The sequence below is a fragment of the Idiotropiscis lumnitzeri genome, chromosome 20 (assembly GCF_059441095.1).
Source record: "Idiotropiscis lumnitzeri isolate Australia: NSW breed Sydney's pygmy pipehorse chromosome 20, RoL_Ilum_1.0, whole genome shotgun sequence".
In the NCBI taxonomy this organism is placed as follows: Eukaryota; Metazoa; Chordata; class Actinopteri; order Syngnathiformes; family Syngnathidae; genus Idiotropiscis; species Idiotropiscis lumnitzeri.
The window spans coordinates 7,242,835-7,258,850 of record NC_142410.1 but is presented as its reverse complement, the minus strand read 5'-3'; the positions used below and the strand labels follow the sequence as shown (position 1 = coordinate 7,258,850).

Below are 16,016 nucleotides of genomic sequence, written 5' to 3'. Positions count from 1 at the left end.
ATAACGATGAATGAGTGAGGTATGAGTATGCATCATGCATAATTCACCATGCGAGGCCTGCTTTTTCACCCCCAGCATGTTGGAGTGCCCGCTTGTCTTTTGTGGCTATTTAGCAGCAAGTGGTTTGCCAGAAGGAAATTTGTAACTTAAAATAGTCCAAGGTAAGTCGGTTTAAGGAAACTTTTTATTTGCATGTATTTAAAGCAGTTGTCAGTGAATACAATTTGACGCTAAATCTAGTTTCAGATAAAATTCTGCTATGCAAAACGAACGCCATATATTAATACCACTCAGAAATGTCAGAAGCTTCTCTGGACCCGGGCTCATCTGAGCTGGACTGACGCCAAGTGCAAAAGTGTGCTGTGGTCTGCGGTTCATTATGAAGCACAAAATGTACTCACAGAGACCTCAGACTTTTTAGCAACTTAAGTTGTATATCCAACAAGAATTGGGAAAAACATCCATCAGTCGTAGTTTTCAGAAGCATATTGACTTTTTAGTTTTTTAATGGGAATGTGATAACACGGCCGAGAAGTCATTGTTTCTCATATCACTCACAGTCACTGTTTTTTGTGAAACACACTCCTTACACAAACAGCGTGGAAAATGTCAGTAAAAGTCTATAATTGTTGCAATTTCTTGGGGTGTTTTAACGAAACAGAAATGAATCAATGAGGAATGTGTTTTATTTTGAAATGGTTTCTCGATTTTGTTTTGAAAGACGCCACCGGAAGTGCAGCGTGACAGTTGCTGTCGTTTGACACGTCGTAAGGAGGAGGAGGAGGAGGAGGAGGAGGGGGCAAGTCCTGTCCGCAGCAGCGTGTTGTTGCGGCGCTGCGTGGCACTGCTTGCCTGGGACTGCCTGGGACCGAATAAGCCCCCCCACCACGCCACCAGCAGCACCCACGGCGCACATGGCCCTCTCCCTGCCTTCGTCAGCCCGGCTGAGCTAGCTGCTACGAGCCGGCCGGAGCCCGCGAGCTCCGACCACCGACGAGCACCCACCCGCCCCACTTCTCCCCGCTTCAACCGACCTCCCATGGGTGTCGCTGCCGGGAGCCTCCTGACTCCTGACTCGTCGTCCGGTGCGGCAAACCACCGCAGAGTCGCTCGGCTCGGCCCGCCGGGGAGATCGTGTGTCGCCCGGAGAGCGGGACGGAGAGGACGCGGCCGCCGATGTGATGCCAGAGACGGGCTCTAAAACGAAGGTCCGAGTGTAGGAAAAGCCTCCAGGTAAGCGAGGCATTTTTTAATTCTCCAACTTTCTGCATCTCCCGTGCACGTTTATACAGTTGAACAGAATATTGTTCTCCTCAAAATCAAATCAGTCTGTTCAGGTCAGAACACCCCCCACCAATAATGCTTTTAATGAGGAAGCTTGTTCCTTGTAGATAATAACAAGCACATTTTTATTTAGTCTGCACGAGACAATGTGTTCTTTTATATTGGGTCCCCCTGCCATGCATTGTTGTTTTATGCACACACACTTTTATAAATTAAGCAAAATGTTACTTCTGATCTTATGCAATCTAAAGTAGCAGCACAGGGCACCAGAGGTTCATACATCTGTCTCACTGTTAGAATCTCGGCTTCAGGCTTCTTTCGTGTGTCTTGTGTGTGTTCTCTTCCTTCCACATTCCCAAAACAAGCATTTAAAGTTGACTCAAGACGGTAATCATCCCTAGTCAACCGGGAAAGGCGCCCTGCAGCCTAATGAGAACATGCACTATAGAAAATGGATGGATGGAATCTCAAAGGACAGCACGGTGGACTCGTGCTTTGCAAGCCTGCCTCACAGTTCTGAGGTCCTGAGTTTCTACTCCAGCCTTAATCGTTTGCATGCACTGCCAGTAAAGGTAGAAAGTAGAAGCCAAGAAGCTGTTGTTACTTGTTGAGGCGCTGGAGGCCAACAAGCTATTATGTGACATCTGCTCCATCCTCGCAGATGTGTGCTTTAATAGCATGTTGCAACAAAGGCCTGCTAATCAGCCTAATGAATGCCCGCCACATCCCGGACGCTCGTTTTCTTAACTCTAACGAGATTTTGTTTGCCATGGCGTAGGTTTTACGACAAGAATGTAATTTGCGAGGCCCCTCGGCTACGTTAAAGCCGCCGTTTGGAAAAAGTAGGTCTGCGGCGGCAAAGGTGATTCTCTGCTGTCAGCGAGCTAGATAAAAGACAGTCGGTCCTCAAAGGGGCCTCTGATCACATCATGTGTTGGTTTTACTTATCTTCTCAACCCTTGTCATCTGTATGCGCGCTTTTCCATTGTGCTGCTTTTCCTCTCGATAAAACCAAAAAAAAACATTTTATCTGTTGGTCCGACGCAGTTGGACGGCAAAGCCTCCTTTTCCACTGGACAAGCCAACACTGTCATGCTCACGAGGTTAAAAAAAACAAATTCATCTAGTTATGTTTTGCTTCCAAAAGATGGAAAAATACCCATAATCTAGGGATGGGCAATAAGCCTCTTTATTATTTTTTTTTTTTGCACAAAAATCTGATTTCTCATTTTAAACAATTTTCGGCTCAAAGAAAACACAAACGATAATTACATTTTTTGAAACACGTTTTTTTTTCCCCCAGCATCAACTTCCTCATTGAAAGAAATATTAGTTTCTTTCCAGAAAATTAAATAAAATGTCCCCTTAGTTAAATCCTAAATGTATGTAATCACATTTAAATGTTGAACAATTTATCATTATAAAATGAAGTAATATCGCGCAGCCTCCAGCTCTCTCATAGTAGATCTTTCTAAAATAATTGCATCGCGGAAAGCACATCGCGTGGGTCAAACGTTTCCATCATGTCGATAAACAGCTTTTGCCGCGTATAAATGGGCACAATGTTCAGGGCGATTGACTCAATGATTGCCTTCCACCGGCCTCCTTTCGTATACGGCAAACAATGTCAAACTGATTCTCGCTTTTGTTGTCTTGTTTCTTCTCAGGAACTCGTTAGTCTGGAAAACTAATCGTTAGAGCTGTCAAAAAAAAGTCACTAGGAGCTAATTTGAGCGTTTGTAAATGAGCTCCTCTTTGTTCCCAGCCACGTTGTTCGTGTGAGCAGTACACATCAGCGGGGAATGCACTTTGCACACCAGAAGCTGGTGAAAAGATTGTTTTGACAAATATGTTGGGGAAAAATCAATTAATCACCCTGCCCTAAAATAATGCAACTCAAATGAAAAAAAAAAAAATGCTAAAATGTCTCACCACGTCAAATGCTAGCATTAGCCGCTACTTTCCACTTTCTGTTGAAGCCATGCGGAGTACTTGTGTCGCATTTTGCAAACTCCCATTTTCTCCATTTAGTAGCCCCAAAAATGTGCATACAGAAGTCACGCACACTGAAACAGGATGTGCGAACTCAAACGTTCAGTGTTGATGTTGTCGTGTAGTCGTTGCCGTGCAGCAGGTATTTCCTCTTTTATGACAATTTATTGAGCCCGTTCCCCTCCAAGTGTATTTTCTCTTCCCTAATTGACTGTCCATTTACAAGTGACACCTGCTGCTTTATGACAGAAGCTTCCGTGGAAACAAGCGCTGCACAAAACCTCAGGCTCGGTCTTCACATTTGTTTTCAGCAGCAATATGTCAAATCGTGTATCTGTCAGTTGTATTATGATTATTGTTTTTTTTTGATGAAGTCAATTTTTTCTGGTCATAGAACAATGCCTAACTATTTATTTAATATTATTATTATTCCTATTATATTATTATTATTATTATTTTTATTATTATTAGCATAATTACTATTACTTTTATTATATTACTCGTCTATTATTTTCTGTAGTTGTAAATTTTAATGCATCAGTTTGACCCACAATGGAAAAGCAGGATGATTAATGAACCAATCATGCGACAACACAGCTAAATGAATTCAACAAATGTAAATATTACGACATAAAATTTATTATGAATACTCGGTAGGGTGGATTAAAGAACAGAACTCAGCCAGCATCCATAGAAGCAGCATGGTTGTATTTTTTTTGTTTTTTTTGTTACGTACATGCCTCAAGAGAGCGCCGATGCAATCAGGAGTGGATGTGGCGGAGTGGGTACTCGAGAGAAATCCAATTAGGGCCTCGTCGGCGGGTAACCCGCGGTAACATACCGACGGATTAATAATCACCACGCTGCAAAAAGTTTGAACCACTTCCAAGTTTTTATGACGCATCATTAAAAAAAAAAAAAAAAAAAAAAAAAGAACAGTTTCGGATCTTTACTCAGTTTTATCAGAAATGTGATCGCTTCCTGTTGTGGTCCTCAAGTGGAAAGTGTTTTTTTTTTTTTACGTACGTACACCACAACATACACCCGTAGCCCTCCTGGTAATCACAATATTAAGAACAGATCTCATTATGCGATGCACTTCTATATCTCAGCTTCCCGAAAAAGCCTGAAAAAAAAGTGCTTTTTTTTTTTTTCCCTCCAGTTTTTCAACTGTATTTCACGTCCGTGTTGTTGTCTGTTTCTCATCAGAAGATCTATTTTAAGAGCAGCCCGCTGGATCACAGCGCGCCGCTGTTTCCGCCTTCTTCAATACCAGCGCGCACAAAGAGATGATATGTCTTAGATGCCGAGGCCTACTTATGGTTTCCGGAACAATTCGTGCGTCTTTGCATAACTGTAAGCGCCTCACTCCATCAGAAATCACCAACTGCCTTCACATTTATTAATGCGAGTATAACCAAATCAATTTTCTGCCTTCAGTCAACTTTTAAGAAAAAGGCACCGGGTTCATTTTCAAGGATGTCAAATTGATACAGAAAAGGTAGCCTACAAGTTCCAAATATCTTGCACTATTCTCCGTCCTTGGTTGTCGGCAAATTAATCGGTTGTTAAAATCCTTTTGTGAGTAAAGATTTGAAATTCATGAAGGAAAATCTGTTACAAAACTTAAATTTTGCCTCAAAACGTCGACTTTATGAAAACAACTCCCAAAGAAACCCTCACAAAACCCAACTAGTGCATCATTTCTCATTTCTGCCAGGAAATTATTTACCGACATACACAAATCCCAAACCCTCTTGAATTCACCTCGTCTGGTAAAAAAGAAAAAAATAGTTAGAATGCTCTATATAATCATTCAATTCAAATAGAATCGCGCGATGAAATGATTTAGTGACCTACATAAGCCGGAGGAAGCGACTTCTCGGAATGAAATATAGAAAAATGCAAAACAGCTTTTCTGTTGTACGAAAAAAAAAAAAACTTGGGCAACATAAGATTTTTACGAATACATTAGCCCCTTCCACCATCGCAGCTCCATAAAATACGCCTGTAGGAGGATAGTAAACGTATGTCAGTGGAGGCACTGTACTCCTTTTGTTTCGGGACTGTGATTTAATCACAGCATTACTTATTTAATTATTCATGGAATGGCTGTGGCTAACTTCAAACACTCTAAAATTGCCCATAAATCAATTTGGATTACGAAAGTACAGGACATATTGTCCTGCTCTTATTACAAATACACTTCTATTTGCGCAATTGAAACGTCGACTAACTACGGCACGTACAAGCGTATTGGTGGATATTTTGAGCTGAAATTTGCTAATTCGGTCGTACGTTTCACAGAGGAGCCGACGAAATGAACATGTCGGAGAATACGCTAAGATATAATGACTTGATACTATTTTACTCTGATTCAGTGCTTCTCAATTAATTTGGGTTATTCATTTCATTTTTTTCAAGATCGGCGGGCCGGATTATAACGTTCAACGGGCCACATGTGGCCCCCGGGCCGTAGTTTGCCCACACCTGCCCATAAAGCTAATACTCGCTGCGCACAATAGGCAATGAGAGCGCCACTGCCGACTACTGGAGTGGATGTGCAATTACACTTTATTGTAGTCCGGCGGGAAAAAAAGAATGTTCCCTAATGTCAGACTTGCCCTTCTCAGCATCTCACCGCGTACCCCCGCCCCCCACCCCCCCCCCCACCCCCCCACTATTTGAGAAGCACTGCTCTAATTTGAAGTTGTTTTGGGTGCAGATTTTCTATCGGCGATAGTCCACGAAAAAGTTCCCCAAAAAGCCTGGTTGATTATTAGCTTGAAATTTGCCTAGAGCTTTTCCCGTTCCGTTTAGGTGGCAGACTAAACGGGCCTGACTGAACCATGCCCTCTGTTGGTGTTTCACAAGTAGGAATGCGGAATTGCAGCGGAATGCCATTTGTTACAGTCCGGAGCACAGCTGCTGGCTTAAGTAACACAAGTCAGCCTGCTAATTTTGACCTCCACCAAAGTTATTACGACACGTCTCACTGCATTTTACATACCGGACTCCTTCCCCGCCATGCCCCCGCGCCGCTTTTACATTGTAGCCTTAATGAAATCACGGTAATCCCTTTTTCTCTCGAGAGCTGTGAGCATTCTCTCTTTTAGGCTGTGTCCAATTATGATGGGGGCGTCCTCCAGGGGGACCCGCTTAGCCTGTTAGGCAGCTGCTGGACTTGGGCCCAGCTGCCGCATCGGTCTTGGAGGAGAACCTCCTGGCCGGAATCATGGCTATGATGTCGACAGCTTTGCATTGTTGAGCCACCGTTGACCTTTTGGAGCACACGACAAACACCCTTCGACATCTGTCGCTATTAGCAGATTGCTGTCGAGCATACGGACGCTAAAACAAATAGCGCAGGGGTGTCTGAATTTTGGGGTAGTCCGCAGTCCAGTTCAGGCCAAAGCAATAATTTGGTGGCATCTTGGCGCATAGAAATGATCTTGAAGTGAGAGAGTTTCTTTTAGACAAAAGTAGTCCTTTGCCGCCATTTTGTGACTTCTTGAAACAATTTCAGTACGGTAGAGACCATCCTGGGTGGTCATCAATTACAGAGCACTTTTTTTCTCCGCAGGGCGTTCATTGTGCGCAAAAGCATTGGTAATTATATTGCAGTCAGACTGGGGGATGTTGTGCCCCCACTGCCTCCTTCCCAAAACCTGGGGGGGGGGCGGACTTGTGGGCGTTTTTATTGTTATTTTCAGTACATTCTACATGCTGTTGATTAATGGCGGGAGGGGTCCAGACTTTGGACACCCCTGAAATATTGTGAGTACCTTCTTCATGTCCCTGCGGAACGCCGCGTTGCCGAGACTTGACCCTCCTACGCGCACACTGGCGCTCTGTGGCACCTAAATGGACTCTCTGTTCCTCCGTACACACGCGCGGCGGGAGACCTCAACCCGGCAGCGCGGGGCGGCATTCGCAGGTTAACTCGGCTGTAATTTGCCAGGCGTGTTCCAGCGCGAGGACAAGCGGCGTCGTTGTTGTGAACACAGCTGTTTCCTTCAGCTTTTGTGTGCGAGGGGGAGGGCGTGGTGGGCGGCGGGACTAAATAGAATAATTCCACGTGTGGGCCGCCACGGTAGTCTGTGATAATGTTCGGGATTTTTAAAGGAAGTCCTGTGTTTCGCTTGACCTTGTTACTCGGAATAAAGTGAGATCATGTGAGAGCAACAGACCACTCAGCTGCTCGATTTATTTATTTATTTTTTTTAACTCTGTCAACTGCCCACATCAAGCGGAGCAAGTTATTTGTCACTCGCATTTTCTTTTTGTGTAGAGAAATAAACCTGGCATCCCACCAGTATGAAGAGCATCCTCCATTGGGCCTTTGGTCGTGGACTTTTTGTGCAGCTGTCACATGATCAGATTCAGTCACACAAGTCTTGACTTTTTCTCCTTCGCGAAGCTACGTGGCACAGTGAGTCCGCGTTGAAATGAAATTCTGCTTATGCATATAGACATAGCCGCGCTGATGTCGTCACGCTAAGTCTCCACGCATAAAATTCTAATATCCCAAAGAGGCCTCTTGACACACCTATCAGACGCTTAAATCCTCCAAATTCTTTCCGCTTTATCCCCGACACATATTTTCCTCTGAGGAGAAACTCGCGTGACGTAACAGTCTCCCGAGGTAGGAAAGATGGCGTCTCAGCCTTGCCTCAAGGTCAAGGTCGCCCCGGTCTCAGGGGGTAACCCCTGGTGGGGGGGTTGGCGCTTTCTAACAGCCTAATGAGCGTCGAATTGATATCCAGCTGGAAAACGCCACGGCCTCTTAACGCTGCTCGTGAGCAAAGCATATTCCGTGCTCTTTGAGTTGAGCCGGCGTGACACCAGAGGACCTCGAGCATGCATTTTTAACACAGCAAGCCCCTGGAGGTAATGACTAACAATCACACTCGCGGCTTGGGGAACTTGTTGTTTTTTGTTTTTTTTTCCTTTCCCAAGACGACACTTTTTGTGTTTATTTCTGTCTGCCCAGCTCTTATCTCCCAGACTGCCGGAGAACAGAAAGTGCGCTCGCATCGCGACGGCCGGGCAACATTCCCCGTGACGCCTTGTTCTTTATGAGTCGAAATGAAACGGGCTCAAAGGACGAGGCTAATCCGAAGCGGCGCACTTGAGCCGTATCTCATTTGCCACGCCAGAAACGCCGACGCGGGCCCCGCGGGGACGACTCTCCAACGTTTAATCAACAGTGAATGAGATCAAGCGAGCGGTCAAATGTAGCAGTAGATGCACAAAAAAGAAAAAAAAAAAAAACAGCCTCGGTGTCGCTGTGGCTTTGGAATTTTTTTTTTTCAGCTGCTACTATTAACCAAGACTTTACGAAATCTGGTGCGCTAGGTCATTGGAACATTTTTGACTTGAAGGACGAGGGGGCAGAATCCACTTGAGTCACAACGCGCTACCTTCATCTCTATGATTTACACCATAGGTGTCAAACCCTGGCCCGCGGTCCAAATTTGGCCCGCAGTGTAATTATATTTGGCCCGCGAGGCTATACCAAATAACTACTTTTCCATTTTACATTCGATATGATAATAGTAACATTCAAAATGATAATAATAATTTTTAAAACTAAACGTATTGGATAATAAAATCAGCATTTATTTAGTTTTTAAAAAAATTAAATGCTGGCCCACGGCTTTGTTCAAGTTATACTTTTCAGCTCACTGTGTATTTGAGTTTGACACCCCTGGTTTAAATCTTCATTGCCTGGCTTCAGAATTTTGAGGATTCCTCACCACCACATCTGTCATGCGTCGGACAAAAAAAAAAAAAAAAAAAAAAAAAAATTCGGACAGCCTCTGCCGTATTTGTTTAACCTTAAACGTATCAGCCGCAGTATCTTCTCTGGCTGCACGTCTTGTGCCTATTTGCATAGTCGAACCTTTCCAAGGATGTTTGAGCAAAGGAGGATTAAAATGGAGATATTTATTCAACGAGGATAGTCGTTCATGAAGCGGTATTTAAATCTTTTTAGCGTTTCCTTGCCAATCCCACAATGGCTTTGTTGAAATCTCCATTCAGGACCCGCCGGCAGTTTGTTTAGACTCCCCTCAACGGGCAGCGCTTAATTACTGGACTCGATGCGGAGTTCACCCAGAGAGCAACGGGGACGCACACCCGCGAGGAAACACAATGATTGTGTTGCCGACTTCTTTGTGTCGCATTCACAATCGACTTCCTCGCTGCGCACTTATGTTCTCGTCAATTGGGGGAAGTGGACTGCGTGCGATTTATTTATTTATTTATTTTTTTTCTAAATGTCACCCCCTGCAAATTATTCCTCCCTTAATCGAACAAAGCAACGTAGAATACATGCAAAAAATATCCAATCAGGAACCTTTGAATGAAATTATTGATTGAAGATTGGAGCGCGGCTTCTTATCGCGCAAGTCGCTTATCGCGTGATTGAGAGGCCGTGCTGAGACTTGAGTCTTTCTCTCGTTAGCAACTCACCACGGGACGGAACTATGTTGAAGTGATACATCTAGCCCGGGTTTGTTAGCGGATGGAATTCCCAGAAATGAAACTCTTTTGGGATCATAGTTTGTGGTGTATTGCAGTTGAAACTATTAATTCAGGCAATTATTAAAAAAAAAAAGAAATAAAATTAGCATCACAATGGACACAAGCCAAAAATAGAATTTATTTTTGTAGATCTGCTGGAGCCAAACCTAAAAAAAAATTTAAAAAAATTGATCTTTAACTCCAAGCATTTTACAGTATACTCGTGAGAGCCTTCGGGATAATACGACCGATCTATCAAGAAAATCCTTTGTCTTCAACAAGTAATAGCGGGCATTTTCGTGGTGATTTTGACGGAGGCTGATGCATACGCCGCATTAGATGTCCCTCAACTTGCCGGCCGTAAAATTGGCTCCGAAATAAATCCAAGAGTCAAAGCTTTAGCGTCTGTCTTGTGCTGCCGCAGTCATTTTGAATAAACGGATTACCGAGGGCTAAACCAACAAGCTAAACACAACTTTGTCAGTTTTTTTTTTTTAATATGTATTTAAGCAGCCATTAAAATTCCATCTTAAAAAAAATGTCTAACATTCATTTTGTGCACCAATCGCCAACTATTGCCGAAAAGGTATCGGTTTTTTTTATTTAGTATTTTTGGTGGAGTTTAACCCGGACAAGCACACTCGGACCTTTTTCATCGTGATTGACGGCCGCTGGCGGGCGCGTGCGGTTGCATGAATGTGACATCTCCCCCGCTCTCTGCCTCTCGTCATCCTTGAATGGTGCGTGCGCTCGCCTTTTGATGCGCTTACCTGGCGGGCCAGGAAACAGCGGTTAATAACTTCCTCTCGCCTCGGGTCCCTCGAGTCATGTCATCATCCTGCAAAATTGCTGCATCAGAGTCTGAAGAGAGGATGCCGCATCCCGCTGTGGTTAATAATACCACCTTTGAATGTGGGATTTGGAGTTTGAACCACGGACAAGACTGCCTAAGACTGGGAATCGATTCAAATGTCCAAAATCGATTGCCTGATTAAAACAATAAATACATCGGTCTTCCTGCTTGTTCCATAGTGACAAGATCTCACATGACCGTGGTCATGTAAATTTATGGAGCAAAAGACGTTATTAAAAGTATAGATATATGGTTTTAGGAATTAATCATTTAAAATCGATGTATCGATTTTGTTTTTTTATCTTTTTTTTTTTAAATTAATTTTTCATTTTTTTTTTTTTGTGGTTTTTTCATTATTTTCCCCAGCATTACTCCTGCTAGTACTCACCGATCCCTCTACTACTTTTGATGTATAACATTTTGTGAAGAAGACTCGCTCTGCTTTTTTGTGTTGGTGGCGGGTATCGGCCGCCTACTTGGGTACCCGATACCTAAAAATAATGCCAGTAGTATCGGTACTTTACCTTTAACACACACGATAAATGAGTGTCAAGCCAATTTCACCCGCCTCCCCCAGCTTTTTTAGCCTCTGTTATGGCTTTGCTGCAACTACGAAAACCTGGCAGGACCACTTTGTCTCCCTCCATTCCACATTTGCCCCACAGCGACCTGGAATAAAAGGACTTTGTGTCCCCAAGTTAGGTACTCACTACACACCCTTTCGGTACCCAATTGGTAGCGGTTACCAAAAAAAAAGTTGCTTTTTAACATCATGTGAAAAAAAGATTTATCCTGCTTTGCTTATTATACATTTATAGACTTTGCCGTGATTTGTCACGCTTTGACCAATCAGATACTCCAGGCTGTGAGGCTTCATGAGGATGATGATGAGTGTTGTCAGGTTGGCAAAGGAGATCTGAAGGAAGCTGTTTGCTCCCCAGGGGAAGTGTGTGTGTGTGTGTGTGTGTGTGCGTGTTTGGAAGTGTGTGTCAGGCGACTAGGCGGTGCTGGGCAACTGATTGTTCAGTTCTGTGTTTCAGTAGCGTGTATGTGTTGTTTTTTTGTAAGCTCAGTCCTCCTTTTAAGGTAGTACGAGCACTATTTTGTGTTACATTGAAACTTAATGAGTTGAAATTGTGCAAGACAGGATACAAATTTATTATTGTCAAGATATTTGAGCTAATCCAATCCTCAAAACAAGTCTAGCGGGCATCATGAAAGCTGGACGGGGCACAGTCGCTGCCGCCAGGGAGTTTTATGATCAAAGTCGTGCACAAAAGGACTCTGAGTGACTTTTTATGTTTGCCCGTCACATGAGGAACTTAATTATTTTTTTTTCCAGTCCATCTCATTTGAATGTCAGAGACTTGATGCATGGTGGGAAAGTGTCGAAAAACTCCCATTTGTAGCATTTAAATTTTTTTTATAGTTCCATATTTTGTGGTGTTTCTCAATACACTTTAATGTCCTTAAATCAAATTTCATAAAGTCCTTTGAAAATCAATGTCAGGAAATAAATAAAAAAAAATGTCATTGAATAAATAACAGTGCCTTATCATTAGTGGACATTCAATTAAAAAAAAATCACAATTAAATTAACCCGCCGATAACATTTCATAAACAATAAAATGATTAAAAATGGCATTAAGTACAAATAATTATGGCATAATTAACAATTAGATTAACAGTCATTTGAATTAATAAAAATTTTTAAATACTGTATTTATGTTTTATATACTGCATGTATATATTATTATATTGTTATTCACAACACATTTAATTATCTCATAGTGTCATAATCACATTGATTTAATTAGCTTTATTCATTTCAGCACTTGTTCATCTCTTATCTGCTTAATTTTCCTTGCAAAACGTCTTCCAGAATGATTTATGTAAAGCTTTGCATAACAACCCACGCTGTAATATTTTGTTTTCATACACTCCCTAAAATCCTGAAAGAGATGTCGTTTTTTTTTTTTTCTTTCCCCCCAGTCAAGGTCTCCTTCCATCGCTCTATTAAGTTTAATTACTCGACAATGTAAACAGAATGCAGAGCCGTCCTGTTAGCATCTGAGAGAATTCTTTCAAATTGCTTCCTTTGGGAGCGTCCATGCACACGTTTGTTTGAAAAAAGCTCGCCGCCAGCCGCCGCCTCTTCGCCATTGGACAGATGGGCCCAGCAAAAGTGTCGCGTTCCTTTCCGCCACAATTCACCACATCAAAGAATGACGAAAAAAGGTGCAGCAAGACTGCTTGGAGCAGTGGAACCTCTAAAGTATGACATAATCGAATTATATTGCGGGGCTCAGTGATTAATTTTATTTATTTGAATTTGCTCAGAGAATTACATATTTGTCCAATCATGAATATTTATTCAACCATTATTTGGCTTTCAAAGTCAGAGTTAGCGTATCAGCACATTTTTAAGGGTTTCAAATTAGGATTTCAAGTCTGGTCAAAAAGGTTGAGATTTAGTGCTTTGATTTAATTCTCACATTCATCCAGGCCAGTGGCTCCTTTTTCAAACGTCTTCATGCAAATGTGCGCCGGCGTTGATTACCTGCCATGAACGGGGTGACCTTGCAGCCCCATTTCACGAGGGCTCCGCCTCCTCCTTCTCCTAAATGGCTGCCCTGTTTGTTCAGAGCGGCACAAGGGCGGCCCAGCTCGGCTAAATTCATGCAAACGAGCGCACGTGACTGACGCCTCGGTGGCCAAAGGCGATGTTTTCAATTAGGTTTACGTCTATCAGCCTAACGGTGTTTTTTTTTCTTTTTTTCTCGGCACTCCTTGAGTTGCCAGCAGGTGTAGCTGCGAGTGCTCGCCGTGAAGAGTGGAGTTCCGAGCGGGATTAATCACACAATCCAGTTTAATCTTGCCGAGCAGGAATTCGATACTTCGTTCAAGCTTTGATTCTGATGTGTGAATCTTTTTTTTTTTATTTATTTTTTTATTCAAGGTGGAGTCATTGCTTTCATGTTTTAGCACTTGTCACTGCAGTTTTATATGGAAAAAATGATATAGCACCCACCTGGATTAGGGTTTCAACAGAGGTTTCGGGCACAAATTAGGGTTTCAAGCTATTTTAGGCAGCAGAGTTAAAATATTTTTTATTTGATTTGGACTTTTTTTTTTTTTGTTTTAATTGAGTTCGTTTTCAAGTTTTAATTTGAGTTTGCTTCATTTTAGTTTTAGTATTAGGTTTAGTTTTAGAGTTTAGTTATAATTCCCAAAAAGAACAGACATACAGCAATACCAAAAATAAATAGTAAAAGTATGACATTACTTGAAGAAAACAAATAATTGAATTATTGTTAGTTTTAGTTTTATTAACATTTTTTTTATTTTTTTTTTTAATTTTGGTTTTACTTTTTTTGCGGTAGATTTCACCAACCATAATAAACTTGATAGGGATGAGATTTGGGCTTTGAGGCTGAGTTAGCATTTTATATTTTGTTTGGGGTTAGGGTTTCTGGCAGGGGGGTCGGGAGTCAAATTGGGGTTTTAATTTAGGTTTCCAAATAAGGTTTCAAATAAGTGTTAGGGATCCTTGACAAAGGTTTATGTTTCAAAGTAGAATTTAAAATCTGGGTTAGTTGTTTCTTCGACTTCTTATACTTGGGTGTGCCTGTGTGTGTGTGTGTGTAACACACATCTGTCAGCGCACACACGTCATAAGAACTCGAAACCTTTGCCAAATGTGGTTTTCCGCATGTTGGTCACAGATGGTCCTCTGACATTGATTCTCATGCGTCAGCAGCACACTTTTTATTTCAAAGCATTGCACTTTTACCAGTAATAAAATATGCGCGAAACTGACACGTTCGCTTCTGCTCGTAAAAAGACAAAAAAAAAACAAAAGAGCCCTTTTAATGGAGCGTCTGTGCTTGTTCTTTGAGGAAAGTTAGTTGATGATTGAATGCTTTTATTGTAGGTCATGCTGTTGTTATTCAGATTTCAACTGGAATATTGAATAGTTCCAAATGTTTAATTTTGCTAAGGGCAAGGGCAGTACTTTTTTTAAACGAGGGTTAGGATTTGATCTAGGGATTAGGGTTTCAAATCAAGAGAAAAGTTTCAAATGAAATGAAAATGACAGAAAACTTCCAGAGCTATTTGTGTTTTGTTGGTGTCTGAAAACAACCGTTTGGTGAGCGCATTCTCTCTGGAATGACGTCCTGGCTAGCTGTCCTGATTGCGTCTGCATGCGCTCCTCTCAGATGACTTATAATTTCCAGGCCGTAGGGGTAACGGGAGATAAATCCAATGAGGGCGCCCTGCAAACGTGCCCTTTGCCATTAAAGAAGCTTTATTGATTGTAAATAAGCTTCGTAATTAATGGATGGGGCAGACGGGAGGACCTTGGGGGAGGGCCGCAGCCTGCCCGCACCTGCTGCAAGCGTGTATGTCTTTTGTTCTAGTCCGACACGCTTTGGAACTGATGTGCAGTGTCGTAATTACTGGATGACACTTGTTCCATTTCAAATATTTTTAAGCCTGACTGTAAAATTAGCCACACAGTCAAAATGGGTCCAAGGCATGATCAGTCATGTGAGCTCCTTGATTCATTCTTGATGACTGCAATGTTGTACAATAGAAATAAAAAGAATAAAAAAGATAATCTACAGAGTCAAAAAATTATCCACTGATTAAAAAAAAAAAAAAGAAAAAGTCCATTGCCGAATGCTTCTCTCATGCGCCCCCGAGATGGTCGGCATCCGCTGACGCACTTGGGCCGCCCGAGCATGCTGCTTCTTGGCTTTCCTTCACGTGGCCAGAACGTCGGGTCAGAGAGAGTGGGAATGATGAGCACTCACAAATTCATCCACGTCCTCCTCCCCCTCCTCGTCCTCCTCTCTTGCGTCTCCATCTCACTGGAATATAAAGAAGCTCTCGAGCGTTTGTAACCATTAGCCGAGCAAATTCAAATGTCTGTTGACGTCGCTCCAGTGACTTTGCACGCATCGCCGCCTCGTCCGTGTTCTCGTCATCATGCATCATTCACGTGCGTTCAAAGCAATGTCGGTATTGTTCTGTGCAGATTACTGCCTTGTTGCGTACTTTGGGATTATCGGAGCTTCCAGTCGTGTACCATGGCACCTTCGTTTTGGTCAGTCATCGGAGACCCGCGTTCACCGGGGTCATTATTTCGTGACCAGCTTTGTAGAATTTATTTCATAAGGGGCATTCCAAATCACACGTGTGCCAGCCATTTCAATTGATGAGGAACATGTTAATTGTATATGTCAAGAAGTAATGGATAAAAAAAAAAAAGATGGTCAAAAATCAATATAAAAAGAATCCCTTAAAAATATATATATTTGATTATATTTTTTTTATATTATATTATTTTTTATTT

The 16,016-nt window shown here is 42.3% G+C and overlaps 1 protein-coding gene across 1 annotated transcript in view; it reads left to right on the top strand.

Moving 5' to 3' along the window:
- The first annotated feature begins 776 nt into the window (after nt 1–776).
- The window catches only part of tanc2b (tetratricopeptide repeat, ankyrin repeat and coiled-coil containing 2b), a 70,960-nt gene continuing 55,720 nt past the window's right edge, over nt 777–16,016 (top strand). Inside the window, exon 1 of the mRNA XM_088283685.1 lies at nt 777–1,233. The gene's annotated coding sequence lies outside the window, so the exon portion shown is untranslated. The remainder of the gene's footprint in view (nt 1,234–16,016) is intronic.